Below are 15048 nucleotides of genomic sequence, written 5' to 3'. Positions count from 1 at the left end.
CCTTGAGAGCTGGAGCTTTAACAGAAGATTCTATTTCTGGAGGGGTTTTTGATTCATTTACCCCACAGTTAGGATGACCCATGCTTTAAAGGAGGTACAGCCTGAATGAGAGGCTGCTTGAGTGAGAAGAGCAAGAATTCTGGAGGCAAAAAGGCCTGGGTCTAACCCAGCCTCCAACCTCAACTAGCTCTGAGAGCCAAGACAAGTTACTGAAGCCCCCTGATACATCTGCATTTGTAAAAGTCTATCTCACAAGAATGTCAGAAGCCTTAAATAAGACATCATGTGTTAAGTGCCTAGCACAGTGCTGAGACATAGAAGGCATGCCATTAATGTGCCTTCTCCATGTGACAACCTCAAGATATTTACTTTATTTTATCTAGGGCTCAGACTTTCATATCCTACTGTAATTTATTCAAGGGCTTCACAAGAAACATCAATGGAAAATTTATCCTGAAATTAAAAAAAAAGAAAACCCTTTGTTACTGTTACTCCCTGACGAACTCCTACACAACCTTAAAATCTCTGTCCAGTTGTCACCACTCTGACTTCCATTTTCTCTGTCATTCTCTCAGCACATTGATCATACTTCCATTCATACACTGTGGTGTTGTAATTGTTCTATTCAGTTAATGAATATTATTGAGTTCCTGCTATGTGCTAGGCATACTGTCAGTTCCAAGGAATACCTTGGTGAACAGAATGAACAAAATGCCTCCTCTCCTGCAGCTTATAGTCATGTTGGAGGAGAGACAGACCAAAAAAATAATAAATCAAAATTTCAATAACCAACATTTTAGCCTCCCTTTTAGCTATTATGGATTGAAATGTATACCCCAAAAATATTTGTTATATATCCTAACCCATACACCTGTGGTTATAATCCCACTTGGGAATGGGATTTCTTTGTTATGTTAATGAGGCAGTGTCAGTGTAGGGTGTGTTTTAAGTCAATCTCTCTTGAGACATAAAAGAACAGATTGAGCATAAAAGCACTGATGGGGGAAGATAGATGCCACGTCACACGAGATCTCCAAGGAACCAAGAAATAAGCTGAGAAGAGGCAAAGACCTTCTCCTGGGGTCAGCACAGACAGAAAGCCCTCTCTTAGAGCTTGTTGTTGTTGTTGTTGTTGTTATGTGCCGTCGAGTCGGCCCCGACTCATAGCGACTGCTCCTTGGGTTTCTGAGGCAGTATCACTACGGAAGTAGGATTGCCCAACCTTCCTTCCAAGGAGTGGCTGGTGGGTTTGAACCGCCAGCCTTCTGGTTAGCAGTCAAGTGCTTTAGCCACTATGCTACCAGAGCTCCTAAAGTAAGCTGTTTCCGCTCGGTTTCGAACCGGGGACCTTTCACGTGTGAGGCGAACGTGATAACCACTACACTACGGAAACCACGGGTACAGCTAGCACCCTGAATCTTGATGTCTAGGCTCCTAAATTGTGAGAAAATAAATGTTTGTTAAAGCCGCCCACTTGTGGTATTTATGTTATAGCTGCACTAGGGCACTCTAGTTGAGTAGTGCCTAAGGCACTTACTGCTAACCAGAAGGCTGGTGCTTCAAACCCACTAGCTACTCCTTGGAGGGAAGATTAGGCAATCTACTTCCATAGTGATACTGCCTCAGAAACCCAAGGAGGGGTCGCTATGAGTCGGGTCTGACTTGACAGCACATAACAACAACAACAATGGGTAACTAAGACACTTGCTAGAGAGTAAATTTCTTCTTGTTCTTCTTTGTATCCTGAGAAACTCCAACAGAGTAGGAGCTCAGCAAATATTAATTCTTCTCCTCTCCAGATAAGGCTTCCTTTTCAGTGTTTCTTTCCTTTGGGAAGATGACTAGTGCTGTTTATAGGCCCTTTTGGTGGTCAAAGTCCATTGCTCCTTAAGGTTGAACAGCTCTGAGCATCCTGTGTCACAGACACAAGAGTAGACTCAACAGCTGTCTCAATACAGATAAAGTTCCTCTAGTCCCTCGCTGCTTCTGAGGAGAAAAGCACATCAGAGAGAGGTTTGACCCACTTCTCACTGTCAGGCTGGGACCCCAGGCCCATGCAGTAAGGGCTCAGCCCTCAAAGGGTTGTATGTGTGTGCAAACTGGAAGGGTGCTCCACAAACAATCCAGAACTGCCTGCTGAATGGTGGAGATGTTCCCAGAGGACCCCGAGAGAAGGGAGCCAGGAGTGAGCTGATTTCCTTCCTGTCCACTACGGCAGCCAACTTTTTGGAGAGAAGCATTTTGGGTAATGTTGAGCTCAGCCAAGGCATGGAGTCATTGAGTTCCTAGAATGATGGAGCTAAAAAGGAATTCAGAGCTCAGCCAGTCCAATCCCCTCATCAATGGAAAAACAACTGATCCTCAAAGTAGAAGGGTCAAATTTTATACTAACAGGGTGTTAGAGATCATCTGCTTTAGAGATGGCATATTCATCGATGTTATGCTCCCATTCCACTTTTAGCATGTATCTTGAATTAGTCATGGCACTCTCGATGCTAATTCCAGACAAGGCTCCTCAGTCCTTTCAATGGGATCTCCAGGGCCCAACCACTGAGCTGGCACATGAGCTGATGAGGAACCTAGTGAGTGTAATGACATTCGCTAATACACATGGAAAGTGTGTTAGGTGTTGAGGGACTGTGCTGACTTTACATGCACAGCCCCAGTGGACTCTCACAATGCTGTGAGGAAGGTACTTTTAATATCCCCATTTTGCAGGCTTGGAAAAGGTGATTTGGAGCAGTGAAGTAACTTGCCCAACGTCACACAGCTAGTTGTTCTAATGCTTGCCCTTGCATTGGCCCTAGGTCAGCAAGTAGGGAGAACAGAGGTGCAGGGAACCACATGAGTCATCAAGGGTGTGCTCAAAGCCACAAAGGCCAGCATATACTCTCAAAATTCTTCCCAGCTTCCTCCCTAGTCCTGACACTCAGCCCCCACCATGCTAATCATACTACTACTGTTGTTGTTTGGTGCTGTTGATTCTGACTCATAGTGACCCAATGTGACAGAGTAGAACTGCTCCATAGGGTTTCCTAGGCTATAATCTTTATGGGAACAGATCACCAGGCCTTTTCTCCCATGGAGCACTGGATGGCTTTGAACCACCAACCTTTTGGTTAGCAGCCAAGTGCTTAACCATTGCACCACCAGGGCCCCTGCATAACAATACCAGCTGCAATTTATTAAACACTGAAACATATACTGTATGCTTCAAGTGCAGTGTGAGATACTTTATATATGTGATCTCCTTTTCATCTTTAAAGCAGTCTTACAATGTAGGTGTTACTGCCTTTATTTTACAGGTGGAGGAACTGAGGCTCAGAGCTAGTTCATGTTTAGCATTTGAACTTAGATCTATATGACTCTCAAACCCATGCTCTTATTTTCATGAATCATGTTTCCTCTCTGGACTGGTTACCACCAGTGTGTATCTGGTGCCACCACCACCAGTATATCTGGTGAAAAGCAAGATATCCCCACACTTGTGGGCCCAAGAGCTGAAGCCAGCATAGTCCCTGGCTCATTGAAGTGATGTGGTCCCTGGGGCAAAGAATGGAATTAGCAAGTCTCCAAACCAGTGTGGACACGTCCATCTGTCACCCCATCCTTCTAGACACTATTTATCACAAACAGCTGGATTATAAGCACATGGATGGCAGGCACTTGGTCCCAGACCTACCAAGTCTCAGATGTACTGTGCCACATAGTATGTTGGAGGGAAGAATGTCCTGTATCTGATGTCAGGAGAGTTGGTTAAAGTAAACTCTGCCACCAGTTGGCTGTGTGATGTTAGACAGTGCATGGCCTCTGGGTATCACTTTCACCTGAGAAATGAAAAGCACCAGCCCCTCCTCTCAGGGTTGTTGTGGGACTCAAATGAGTTCATGAAAGCATGAAGCAGTCTTGGAAACCAGAGGGCTTAGATTCAGATTCAAACTCCACCACTTACTGGCTAAGTAACCACGGGCAAGTCATTTTATTTTGCCAAGCCTCAGTTTTTTCATCTGTAAGGTGAAGGTAAGAATAATCAAATCTTTCCTGCCTTGTTACTGTGCATATCAAATGGAATAAGATCTGTGACTGCACTCTGTAGACTACAAAGCACTATGCAGATGGTATTTGCGACATGCTCGATAGTCACCGCCTGATAAAACAAACCCTTATTCCCAAAGTAACAATGTCAATGGCACAAAACCAGCAGTTATAAAATGTTGCCAGCTGCCTGTGGTCCTGAAAATGTCCTTGTGCCTTCAGGGCTAAGCCCTAGGGAACAGGGCTGTAGGCCTTTGCCCAGAGTAAGCTATTTGTCAAGCCCATCCCCTTGAATGTACAACAATCAACTAGAACCTCTGGCTCCCCCTGGGCAGCTGTGGCTGCTGCCTGAGACGTCTGTGCCCTTGAGAAGGTAGCTTGCCTGTGGAAGTTTAGTCTGAAATTCCATTACAGGGCCTCCCCCTACCCCAAAGCTCATGGCCTTGAAGATGTTGCATCCTGTGTGGGCTGGACCAGGCAAAAGTGACAGTGGGAGAGAAATAGGAGCAAAAGAAAGAAAGCATGAGCTCAGTGATTAGCCAGGGGTCAAGGCCAGAAAACACAAGCACAACCTGGGACTTTTAGTATCTTTCTTCTGGTTGAAGCAATTGTTAGTGTAAGGACATGGATAAGTGAAAATGAATAGCTTCTGTGTGTGGCTCCTTCATCTTAGGACCTCAGATCATTTTCCAAATACAAGTCACTCACATAGTTTTTATCCTGGAATACCAGCAATTTCCTAGTGACTTTACCCTAGAAATGTTTAGGTCTTTGCCCATGTTCATCTATATTTCTCAAATTGTGGCCCTGTCCCTGGGTGGTGCAAATAGCTTATGAACTCGGTTGCTACCAAGAGGTTGGAAATATGAGTCCACCCAGAGGCACCTTGTAAGAAAGTCCCGGTGACTTCATTCCAAAAACTCAGCTACTGAAAACCTTGTGGAGCACAATTTTATTCTGACACACATGGGGTCACCGTGTTGTTGTTGTTGTTGTTGTTGGGTGCCATTGAGTCAGACCTAACTCATAGTGACCCTCCTTAGGTTTCCAAGTTGGTATCACTACAGAAATAGATTGCCCAACCTTCCATCCGAGGAGTGGCTGGTGAGTTTGAACTGCCAGCCCTCTGGTTAGCAGTCAAATGCCTTAGGCACAACGCCACCAGAGCTCCCCATGTGAGAACATGGGGGAAAAAAAAAAAGTATTTTATGCCAAAGCACTCACAAATGTTATTTCAAATAAATCCATTATAAAACCAAACCCAGTGCCATAAAGTCAATGCCAGCTCATAGCGACCCAATAGAACAGAGCAGATTTGCCTCGTAGAGTTTCCAAGGTTGAAATGTTTATAGAAGCAGATTGCCTTATCTTTCTCCCATGGAGCAGATTGTAGGTTCAAACCGTTGAACTTTCGGTTAGCAGCTGAGAACTTAACCACTGTATTCTGCACATGTGTCGCTCATTTGGCATGAACGTTAATGAAACGAGGCTACTCTGATTTCTTTTAATAATTTTTTTATTATAGGATAGAGATACAGAAAAGTTGTGAAGATAGAACATAGAGTTCTCATACACTCCTACCCAAATTTTCCTATTGTATATTTCACACTAGCATTGTATTTCACATTAGTATTTTATATTTGTCACAGTTAATAAACCAATATTGATACATCATTATTAACTGATTAACACAGTTTTGTCAGATTTCCTTAGCTTTTGACTAAGATCTTTCTGTTGCAGGGTCCCACCCAGCATACCACATCCCATGTGATTGCCATGTCTCCTTTGGTTGTGACAGTTCTGGCCTAAACTGGGTTTATTTCTGCAGATACAGCATTTGCTAAGAAAAGTACTTATATACAGAAGAGAGGGGTGGGGAAAGACTTGAAGGCCTATATGACTTTTCTGAGAAAAGTGCTTAATTTTTCAGCATTGTATCATTTGGCTAAACATCAATTCATACACTAGTTACAAATATGACTTATTCACTGACAAAGCCCATGTTACAGTCTCAATTCATTTTATGTTTTGCACTGAAAGGTAATAATATATAACTATGTTGTTGTTGTTTGCCATCGAGTCAGCCCCGACTCCTAGTGACCCCTCCTTGGGTTTCCAAGGCAGTTATCACTACGGAAGTAGGATTGGCCAACCTTCCTTCCGAGGAGTGGCTGGTGGGTTTGAACCACCAATATATAACTATAGATTTACATATATTAATATCACTGTTGTTCTTGTTAGGTGCCTTTGAGTCAGTTCCAACTCATCAGCCCCAAAACAGTACAGAACGCTTCCTAGTCCTGCAACATTCTTCACGGTCGTAGCTATGTTTGAGCCCAGTGCTGCAGCCACTGTGTCAATTTATCTCATTGAAGGTCTTCCACTTTTTCGCTGATGCTGTACTTTACCAAGCATGACATCCTTCTCCAGGGACTGATCCCTTCTGATAACATTTCCAAAGTATGCGAGAGGAAGTCTCACAATCCTCACTTCTAAGAAAAATTCTGGCTGCATTTCTTCCAAGACAGATTTGTTAATTCTTCTGGCAGTACATAGTATATTCAATATTCTTGCCAACACCGTATTCAAAGGCATCAATTCATCTTCCTTATTCAGTATCCAGGTTTCACAAGCAATGAGGTAATTAAAAATAACTATGGTGTGGTTCGGGCACAATTTAGTCCTCAAAGTAACCTCTTTGATTCTTAACCATTTAAAGTGGTCTTTTGAAGCAAATTTGCCCAATACAATGCATCATTTGATTTTTTGACTGCTGCTTCCATGGCATTGGTTGTGGGTCCAAGTAAAATTAAATCTTTGGCAACTTCAATCTTTTCTCCATTTATCATTATGCTGGTTATTGGTCCAGTTGTGACGATTTTTGTTTTCTTTATGTTACGGTGTAATCCATATAGAAGGCTGTAATCTGATCTTTATCAGAAAGTACTTCCAATCTTCTTCACTTTCAGCAAGCAAATTTTGTCATCTGCATATCTCAAGTTGCTAATGAGTCTTCCTCTAAACTTGAAGCCATGTTCTTCTTCATTTGGCCCAGCTTGTCAGATTATTTGCTCAGCATAAAATGCGTTTGCATAGTCCAAAAAAAAAAAAAAAAAACAGATAGACATCTTTCTTGTAGTCTCCATTTTCAGCCAAGATCCATTTGACATTAGCTATGATATCTCTCATTCCACACCCTTTTCTGAATCTGGCTTGAATTTCTGGCAGTTCCCTGTTGATGTAGTGCTACAACCATTTTTTTTTTAATTATCTTAGCAAAATTTTACTTGTATGTGATATCATAGATATTGTTCAATAATTTCTACATTTTATTGCATCACCTTTCTTTGGAGTGGGCACAAATATGAATCTCTTCCAGTCGGTTGGCCAGGTAACTGTCTTCCAAATTTCTTGGCATAGACAAGTGAATGCTTCTAGTATTGCATCTGTATCCATTTGTTGAAACATCTCAATTGATATTATAACAATTCCTGGAGTCTTGTTTTTTGCCAATGTCTTCGAGTGCAGCTTGGACTTTCTTCTCTGTCACTTGTTTTTGATCATATGCTATCTCCTCAAGTGGCTGAATGAAGAACAATTCTTTTTGGTACAGTGACACTGTTTATTCCTTTTATCTTCTTTTGATACTTTGGGTGTTATTCAATATTTTGCTCCTAACTCCCTACCACCATCAAGTCAATTCCAACCCATAATGACCCTATAGGACAAAGTAAAACTGTTCAATAAGATTTCCAATGCTGGAAATCATTACGGAAGCAGTTGGCCTCATCTTTCTCCAATGGAACTGCTGGTGGGTTTGAACCACCAAAGTTGAATGCTTTAATCACTACACCACCAGGCTCCTTATTTTGCCCATAGAATCCTTCAATATTGTGACTCAACCCTTCAAATTTTTCTTCAGTTCTTTCAGCTTGAGAAATGCTGAGCATATTCTTCATTTTTGGTTTTCTAACTCCTGTTCTTTGTACGTTTCATTATGACATTTTATTCTGTCTTCTCAAGATGTCCTTTGAAATATGCTCAGCTCTTTTAGTTCATCATTTCTTTATTTGCTTTAGCTACTCTAGTTTCAAGAGAAAGTTTCAAAGTCTCTTCTGACATCCATTTTTGTCTTTTCTTTCTTTTTTTGTCTTTTTAATAACTTTTTGCTTTCTTCATGTGTGATGTCTTTCATATCTTCCTACAATTCATCTGTTCTTCAATCATTAGTGTTCAATGTACTAAATCTATTCTTGAGATGGTTTTAAAATTCAGTTCAGATATACTTGAGGTTGTACTTTGGCTCTCATGGACTGGTTTTAATTTTCTTCAGCTTCAACTTGAACTTACATATGAGCAATTATTGGTCTGTTCCACAGTTGACCCCTGACTTTGTTCAGACTGATACTGACTTCTCCACCTTGTCTTTTCACAGATGTAGTCTGTTTGATTCCTGAGTATTCCATCCAGCAAGGTCCATATATATAGTCACCATTGCTGGGGGGGAAAAAAATGTCATTGCAATGAATAAGTCCTTGGTCTTGCAAAATTCTATCATGCAATCTCCAGCATTGTTTCTATCACCAAGGCCACATTTTCCAATTTCTGATCTTTCTACTTTGTTTCTGACTTTCATATTCCAATCACGGTAATTATTAATGCATCTTGATTGCATGTCTGATGAATTTCAGAATGCAAAAGTTGATAAAAATTGTCAATTTCTTTAATCTTAGTGGTTGGTGTGTAAATTTGAGTAATAGTAGTATTAACTGGTCTTCTTCATAGGCATATATTACCCTATCACAGACAATATTGCACTTCAGGATATATCTTGAAATGTTCTTTTTGATGATGAATGTAACGCCATTCCTTTTCAATTTGTCATTCCCAGCATAGTAGACCATATATATTATTAATATGTCAATCCATGCATTATTATCTTTTAGTGCAAAGTGTAAAATGAGTTGAGACTATTAACAGTATGTTGTTGCTGTTGTTGTTGTTGTTGTTGTTATGTGCCATAGAGTCAGACCTGACTCATAGTGACCCCTCCTTTGGTTTCTGAGGCAGTATCACTATGGAAGTAGATTGCCCAACCTTCCTGCCAAGGAGTGGCTGGTGGGTTTGAACTGCCAGCTTTCTGGTTAGCAGTCAAGTGCCTTAGGCACTATGCTACCAGAACTCTCCATATTATAACAGTATAGTCTCATATATTATAGTATATATAGTATACATTAAAAGATAATACATATATGAGTTTCCTGGTGATGCTAAACATTAACATTCCCAGCTTCTAACCAAAAGGTTCTAGTCCACCCAGAGAAGCCTCAAAAGAAAGTCCTGGAGATCTACTTTCCAGAAAACTCTATAGAGCATGGGGTGCTCTAATGTACATGGGGTCACCACATTTTGGAATCAACTTAATGGCAACTGATACTGGCAATACACACACACACACACTCACACAGTTTTAGAATTCACTCCAATGCAATAGCCTAAGTCCTTTTCTCTTCTCAATATTCTTTCTCTGATCCCAGATGTCCTGTCTTCTTGGACAATCTGAGCCTACATGCCATGCCCACTGTCTCTGGTAGGGGTGAAAAGCTGCCACCCTTTCTGAGGCCCTTATGACCCACAGAGTTGGGGCAGGAGATAAGGGAAGCACAAGGCCTATGGCTTTTTTTCCCACTTGTAGCTCATGAGTCCACATCCACCAGCCACACAGGTTGGAATAGATATTTTCATTTGGGGCCTAACTGGGTGGCCTTGGAGGTGGGTGTGTGATGGGGTGGGGGCTGTTACTGACTGTTCCTCATAAACAGGATGGAGGTATGTTATAGAAAGGATCAGCACCCCAAGTTGCCTCCAAAAGTCTTGATAAAGGGAAAGTGTTTCGTTGGTTTGCCAGCACAGCACTGTTTGAAAGCTGATGTCCAAGGAACACTAGATTCTAGGGCTCTGTCTGTTTACAGGTTTTGTGTCAAGCTTCTGTCAAAATGACAAGAAACCAAAGAGAAGAACTCACAGTAGAGGCAACATTTCTGAGCCTGGAGCACTGAAGAGCAGAATCTCTCCCCTACCAACGTGAGTAAAAAGCCACAAGAAATCATAATGTCACACTCTCAAATGAGTCTATATTTTATCCTTCTTTTCATTATTTCAATAAAAATACCTTTTTTAATGATTCAAGTCCTCATTTTAAAAATCAAGCAAACAGATGATGTTAAAATAAATAAATAAATAAGCTTGACCATTGCTTAAGACCCATCCTTTTCCCCAAGGGTAACCACATCATCAGTGTAGTGTGCATTCTAAGAGAGCTCTCTCACTGTATTTACATTCTTATATAGGATATTTATAGTACCTAGGTGTTGTAAACAATTAATGCACTATGTTATCAACCCAAAGTTTGAAGGTTCAAGTCCACTGAGTGGTACCTTGGAAGAAAGATCTAGTGATCTGCTTTGGAAAAATTAGCCATTGAAAGTCCTGTGAAGCACAGTTCTATTCTGATACACATGGGGTCGCCATGAGCTGAAATCAACTCAATAGCAACTGATTATAGGTATATTTAGAGGTATAGTACTATATATAGTTTCACATAGTTTCTAAAGTAAGGCAATAATATGGTTTATATAAGTATTTGCTTACAGAAATTTGAGTTCTTCCCAATTTTTTCCTATTACAAGCAATACTACAATTAAATTGGATCTCTTTTTTATTTTGTAGGTAAGGCTGGTATTCTGGTTACCTGGTGCCACTCTGACAAGAAATATACCACAAATAGTATGGCCTTAACAAACAGGAGTTTATTCATACAATTTGGAGGCTTTAAGTCCAAGTTCAAAGTGCCAGGCTCTAGGGCCTGGATGAAAGCCCCTCAACCTTGGGGTCCAGCTCTGCCTCCTGCTCCTGGCGCACTGGAGCTAGAGGCATTTCTTCACTCAGCTGTTGGCTGCTGAGGCTAAGAAGCCCCAAGGTTGACAAGTAAAAAGGCACAGTTCCGATGTTACCAAACCACATGGCAGGCCATTAACTTAAGTCCACTGTAAGTCCCAAGGTCGGCAGAGCAGAGCTGGCTGCTGAGCAATGACAGGGCTACATGCAGGGTCCAAGCATGCCATAGGCTAGAGACCGTTCTCAAAGCTTCTCCTTATATACAGGAAGCAGACCACATCCCAAAGGCAGCTATTCAGCTGCTCACAGTAGATTCCACCATGGAGTTGATTACCAGTCTCATCATGGGGAATACTACATCCAGCTGCCCAGCCACTCAACCAGGCCCAGCCAAGTTGACACAAAAACATAACCACCACAGCTGGTAAGCATCTGTGTCCTTACTATGGGCAAGATGGCCATAAGTCTTTCTCTTCATACTGGAGACAGCCATGGGGCATCGCTTTCTATGCATGCTTGAGTAGTGTGGCTTGTGTAGAATGCCTAATGTCTTGTTTTCCATCCCAATCCAAGCCTATTGATGAGTCGTTAAAAGGTGTTCACTGTTGAATATCATATCCAGCACTAACTGTTTATTTAATTTCCAAACTGTTTGACCTGAAGATTACTATGCAGATCATAGAGATTGTATCAGTATCTTGTGGTTACCACAAAAATTTGGTGGCTTAACACAACAAAAAAAAAATTTTTTCTCTCACATTTCTGTAGACCAAAAGTCTGAAATCAAAGTGTCAACAAGGCCATGCTCCACTGAAGGTTCTGGGACAGCATTCTTCCTTGCCTCTTCTAGCTTCTGGTGGCTCCAAGTGTTCCTTGGCTTGTGATTACATAATTCCAGTCTCTGTCTCAGTGTTCACATAGTCTTCTCCTCTGTGTCTTTTCTTCCTTTTCTTATAAGTACACTTGTTATTAGATTTGGGGCCACCCAGCTAATCCAGAATGTTCTTACCTCAATATCTTAACTTATTTACATCTTCAAAGACCCTTTTCCAAAATAAGGTCACATTCACAGGTTCCAGGGGTCAGGGTGTGGACATATGTTTTGAGAGGCCACCATTCAATCCATTGCAGAGATCAGTAGTTCAGTGCTCCACACCACAGATGAGAATATGCTTCCCTGCCATGTGGTGGAAAATGTTAAGGAAAAAATAAAGTATAAAGAGGAAGAGACAGGCAGGACCAGAAGTAAGGGTGAGGATTGCTATTTCAAGTAGGGTGAGTAGGTAAAGCCTCTCTGGTAAGATGATATTTGACCAAAGAACTGCAGAAGTGAGAGAGTGAGCCATACAAGTGCCTGGCAAGGAAGTATTCTAGGCAGAGGGAACAGCAAGCGCAGATTTGCTTGTTCTGTTTCTTTGTATCCTTGGCACTTTGTCCTTATTGCTGCAATAATTTACCATATTATTTTCAGTTCAACCACACACATACTGGTTTCCCAGAATCAACTTTAGATATCATAGATGAAATCTTGGGAAAGAAAAAGGATATTATGTAAGAACTAAGGAAACATAAATACATGGATTCTACACCCTGTAGCATCCCCAGCACCTACCAGAGTGCTTGATGCATTGTATATGTTTAATATATTTTATAAGAAAGTAAATGAATGCCCAACTGAGTGAAGAAATGCATGGCTTACATGAGTTGCCAGAGTCCCATAGCTAGTCAGTGGAAATTCCAAGACTGGAACAGCAGAACCCTGGTTCTCATGAGAAAGCAAAGTGGTAAAATTCAATGGAAACTTGTTTTCTAATCAGTGTGCTTTAAAGGGTCAATTTCATGTTTCAAGACACATAAAGTAGATGTGATCACATGATGGGACAGAGTCACAGTTCAACTCAAATCATGGACCTTATTGAATAAGAATGTCTTTTTTTCTCTAACTTCAAGAAACATTTCACAAATGGCTGGTCATGGGATCAGTAAAGAATGTACAAAAATCAATACATTGCAAAGAAGACCAGATTCCAAGAAATAATCACCAAAGAATGTAAATGGATTGTGGGAGGAAGTAGGGGATAGAGTGATATGAAAGGCTGGACATTTGGGTCAGGTGCTGATCAGCAGGGACTGGTGCTGATCAGTAGTTAAGAGAGAGCCCTAGACCAGCTTATAAGCTGTACTCAAGGCTGTCAGTGGACTAGATCATGTGAGCTAAAGTCAGCAGGACCTAGAAAGTAAATGAAAGGGGATAGCATGCTATGTGAGGCAGGCAAGATTTGGTGAGGTCCAAAGTCAGTAAAGGCCAGAAGGCCAAGGACACAGTGTAAAGAGATGTCAGGCCAACTGATTATACAGAGCATGGGTCAAAGTTATAGCAGGACCTTGGATAGCTCCGCAGGAGCCTGCTAAGGGGTGTTGGATGACTGGGCTTTTAGCCTATAAGTTCCAAGGGTTAACAGGTTTCAGAGGGAACTCTGAGATTTAAAAGACCTTGTACAACCATCGTGGATCCAACCCTTTGGTCATGAGAGACAGAAGCGGTATTACTGTTTGGACACTTTTTCCCAAATATGTGCCTTTCTTAGCATTGTTTAGATGTGTTGACATGACTGATGGTTGGTAAAGCCCTGATTAAACTGAGACAGAAATAGTCAAAGGACAGGGCACTAGCTGTATCCCAGATCTCCCACCTACCAGCAACACAGACTCCATCCTCAGGCTCAGCTGGCCTGGCTCTCTTACTCCAGATGTTGGACCCTGGCTTTTCCTTGAGAGGAGAGTAATCCACCTGTGCAGGAATCCCCAGCCATCTGCATGCCCGGCCAGTGCATGTATCCCTATAGTGAGTCAGAATGAGCACAGCACGGACTTTGGGACCATTAATAGCAGAGCAAGTTATTTAGATTCTGTAAGATTCTATTTTGCAAGCTGTAAAATGGGGGTGATACCATCTTGTAGAATGAGTGCAAGATTAGTCAAGCTAGATAAAGTGTTTAGTAAGCAGCAAAAGTTCCATAAATGGTCACTGTTGTTAGGCTTAAGACCATTCCATGTCCTCAGGATTTCCTTGGGATCAGACCAGGGATCTAGTGTCCACCTATCAATGGTAGCATTGCCTTTCTCACCAGAGTTTTCACTTCCTGCCACATCCCACTCAAGTTTGACTATATGTCAGAAAACTTGACTTTTTTGAGGCTGGAGTCCAGGCAAAAGCTTGAGACATCATAGAAACCACAAAAATACTAGAGTAGACTTTAAAATATCCAGTGGAAAAAGAATTTATTGCTAAAGAAGTACATCATGTACTAATAAAATATAGCATTTGTGGGAAGCAACCACTGCTTATGGTACAACCTGGCCAGACTATCTGCTCCCAAAATGAGGCCATAGCACTTCTTTGGTAAGCCCACTTCCTATCAGCATAAAAACTCTGGTGTGATTATTTGTGACTAAAAACCTCATCCCCTAAGAGGAAGAGAAGCCTGAGGGGTTCTGGAATCAGACAGATCTGGATCCAAACTTTGTTTCTTGTTCTCACTAATTCTGTGGCCTTGAACAAGTTATATAACCTCACTGGGCCTCAGATTCCTCACCTACAAAATGGAGGAATAACACTTACTTTCAAGAGCTATAATGTCAAAAAGTTAATATAGAAAAACCACAATGATCCAGCAATTCCAGTCCTAGAGCATTATTCACTATAGCCAAAAAGAGAAACAACTCAAGTGCCCACCAACAGATGAATGGGCAAATGGAAAAATTATGTACAATGGCAAAAAAGAGAGAAGCTCTAATATATGACATGGATGAACCTTGGAAACACTGTTCTGAGTGAAATAAGCTAGACACAAAAACAAATATTATATGATTTCACTTATGTGGAATATCTAGAATTGGCAAATGCATAGAAACAGAAAGTAAATCTGTTGTTACCAGGGCCGAGGGGAGGAAGTTATTTCTTAGTGGGTACAGGCCTTCTGTTTGGAGTAATGAAAAAGTTTTGGGCATAGATAGTGGTGATAGTTGCATAATATTGTGAATATAATTAATGGCACTGAATTGTATACTGAAAATGGTTATAAAGGAAAATTTTATGTTGTATATATTTTGCCA

The 15048-nt window shown here is 41.3% G+C and overlaps 1 non-coding gene across 1 annotated transcript; it reads right to left on the bottom strand.

Moving 5' to 3' along the window:
• Nucleotides 1-1320: 1320 nt before the first annotated feature.
• On the bottom strand, nucleotides 1321-1393 carry TRNAV-CAC. The gene has a single exon. It is a non-coding gene; the product is annotated as a tRNA-Val (tRNA).
• Between the last annotated feature and the right edge of the window lie 13655 nt (nucleotides 1394-15048).

Source organism: Orycteropus afer, unplaced genomic scaffold (genome assembly GCF_000298275.1).
Source record: "Orycteropus afer afer isolate SDZICR_OR568_19922 unplaced genomic scaffold, OryAfe1.0 scaffold00053, whole genome shotgun sequence".
NCBI lineage: Eukaryota > Metazoa > Chordata > Mammalia > Tubulidentata > Orycteropodidae > Orycteropus > Orycteropus afer.
This window is presented reverse-complemented; position numbering and strand designations above follow the sequence as displayed.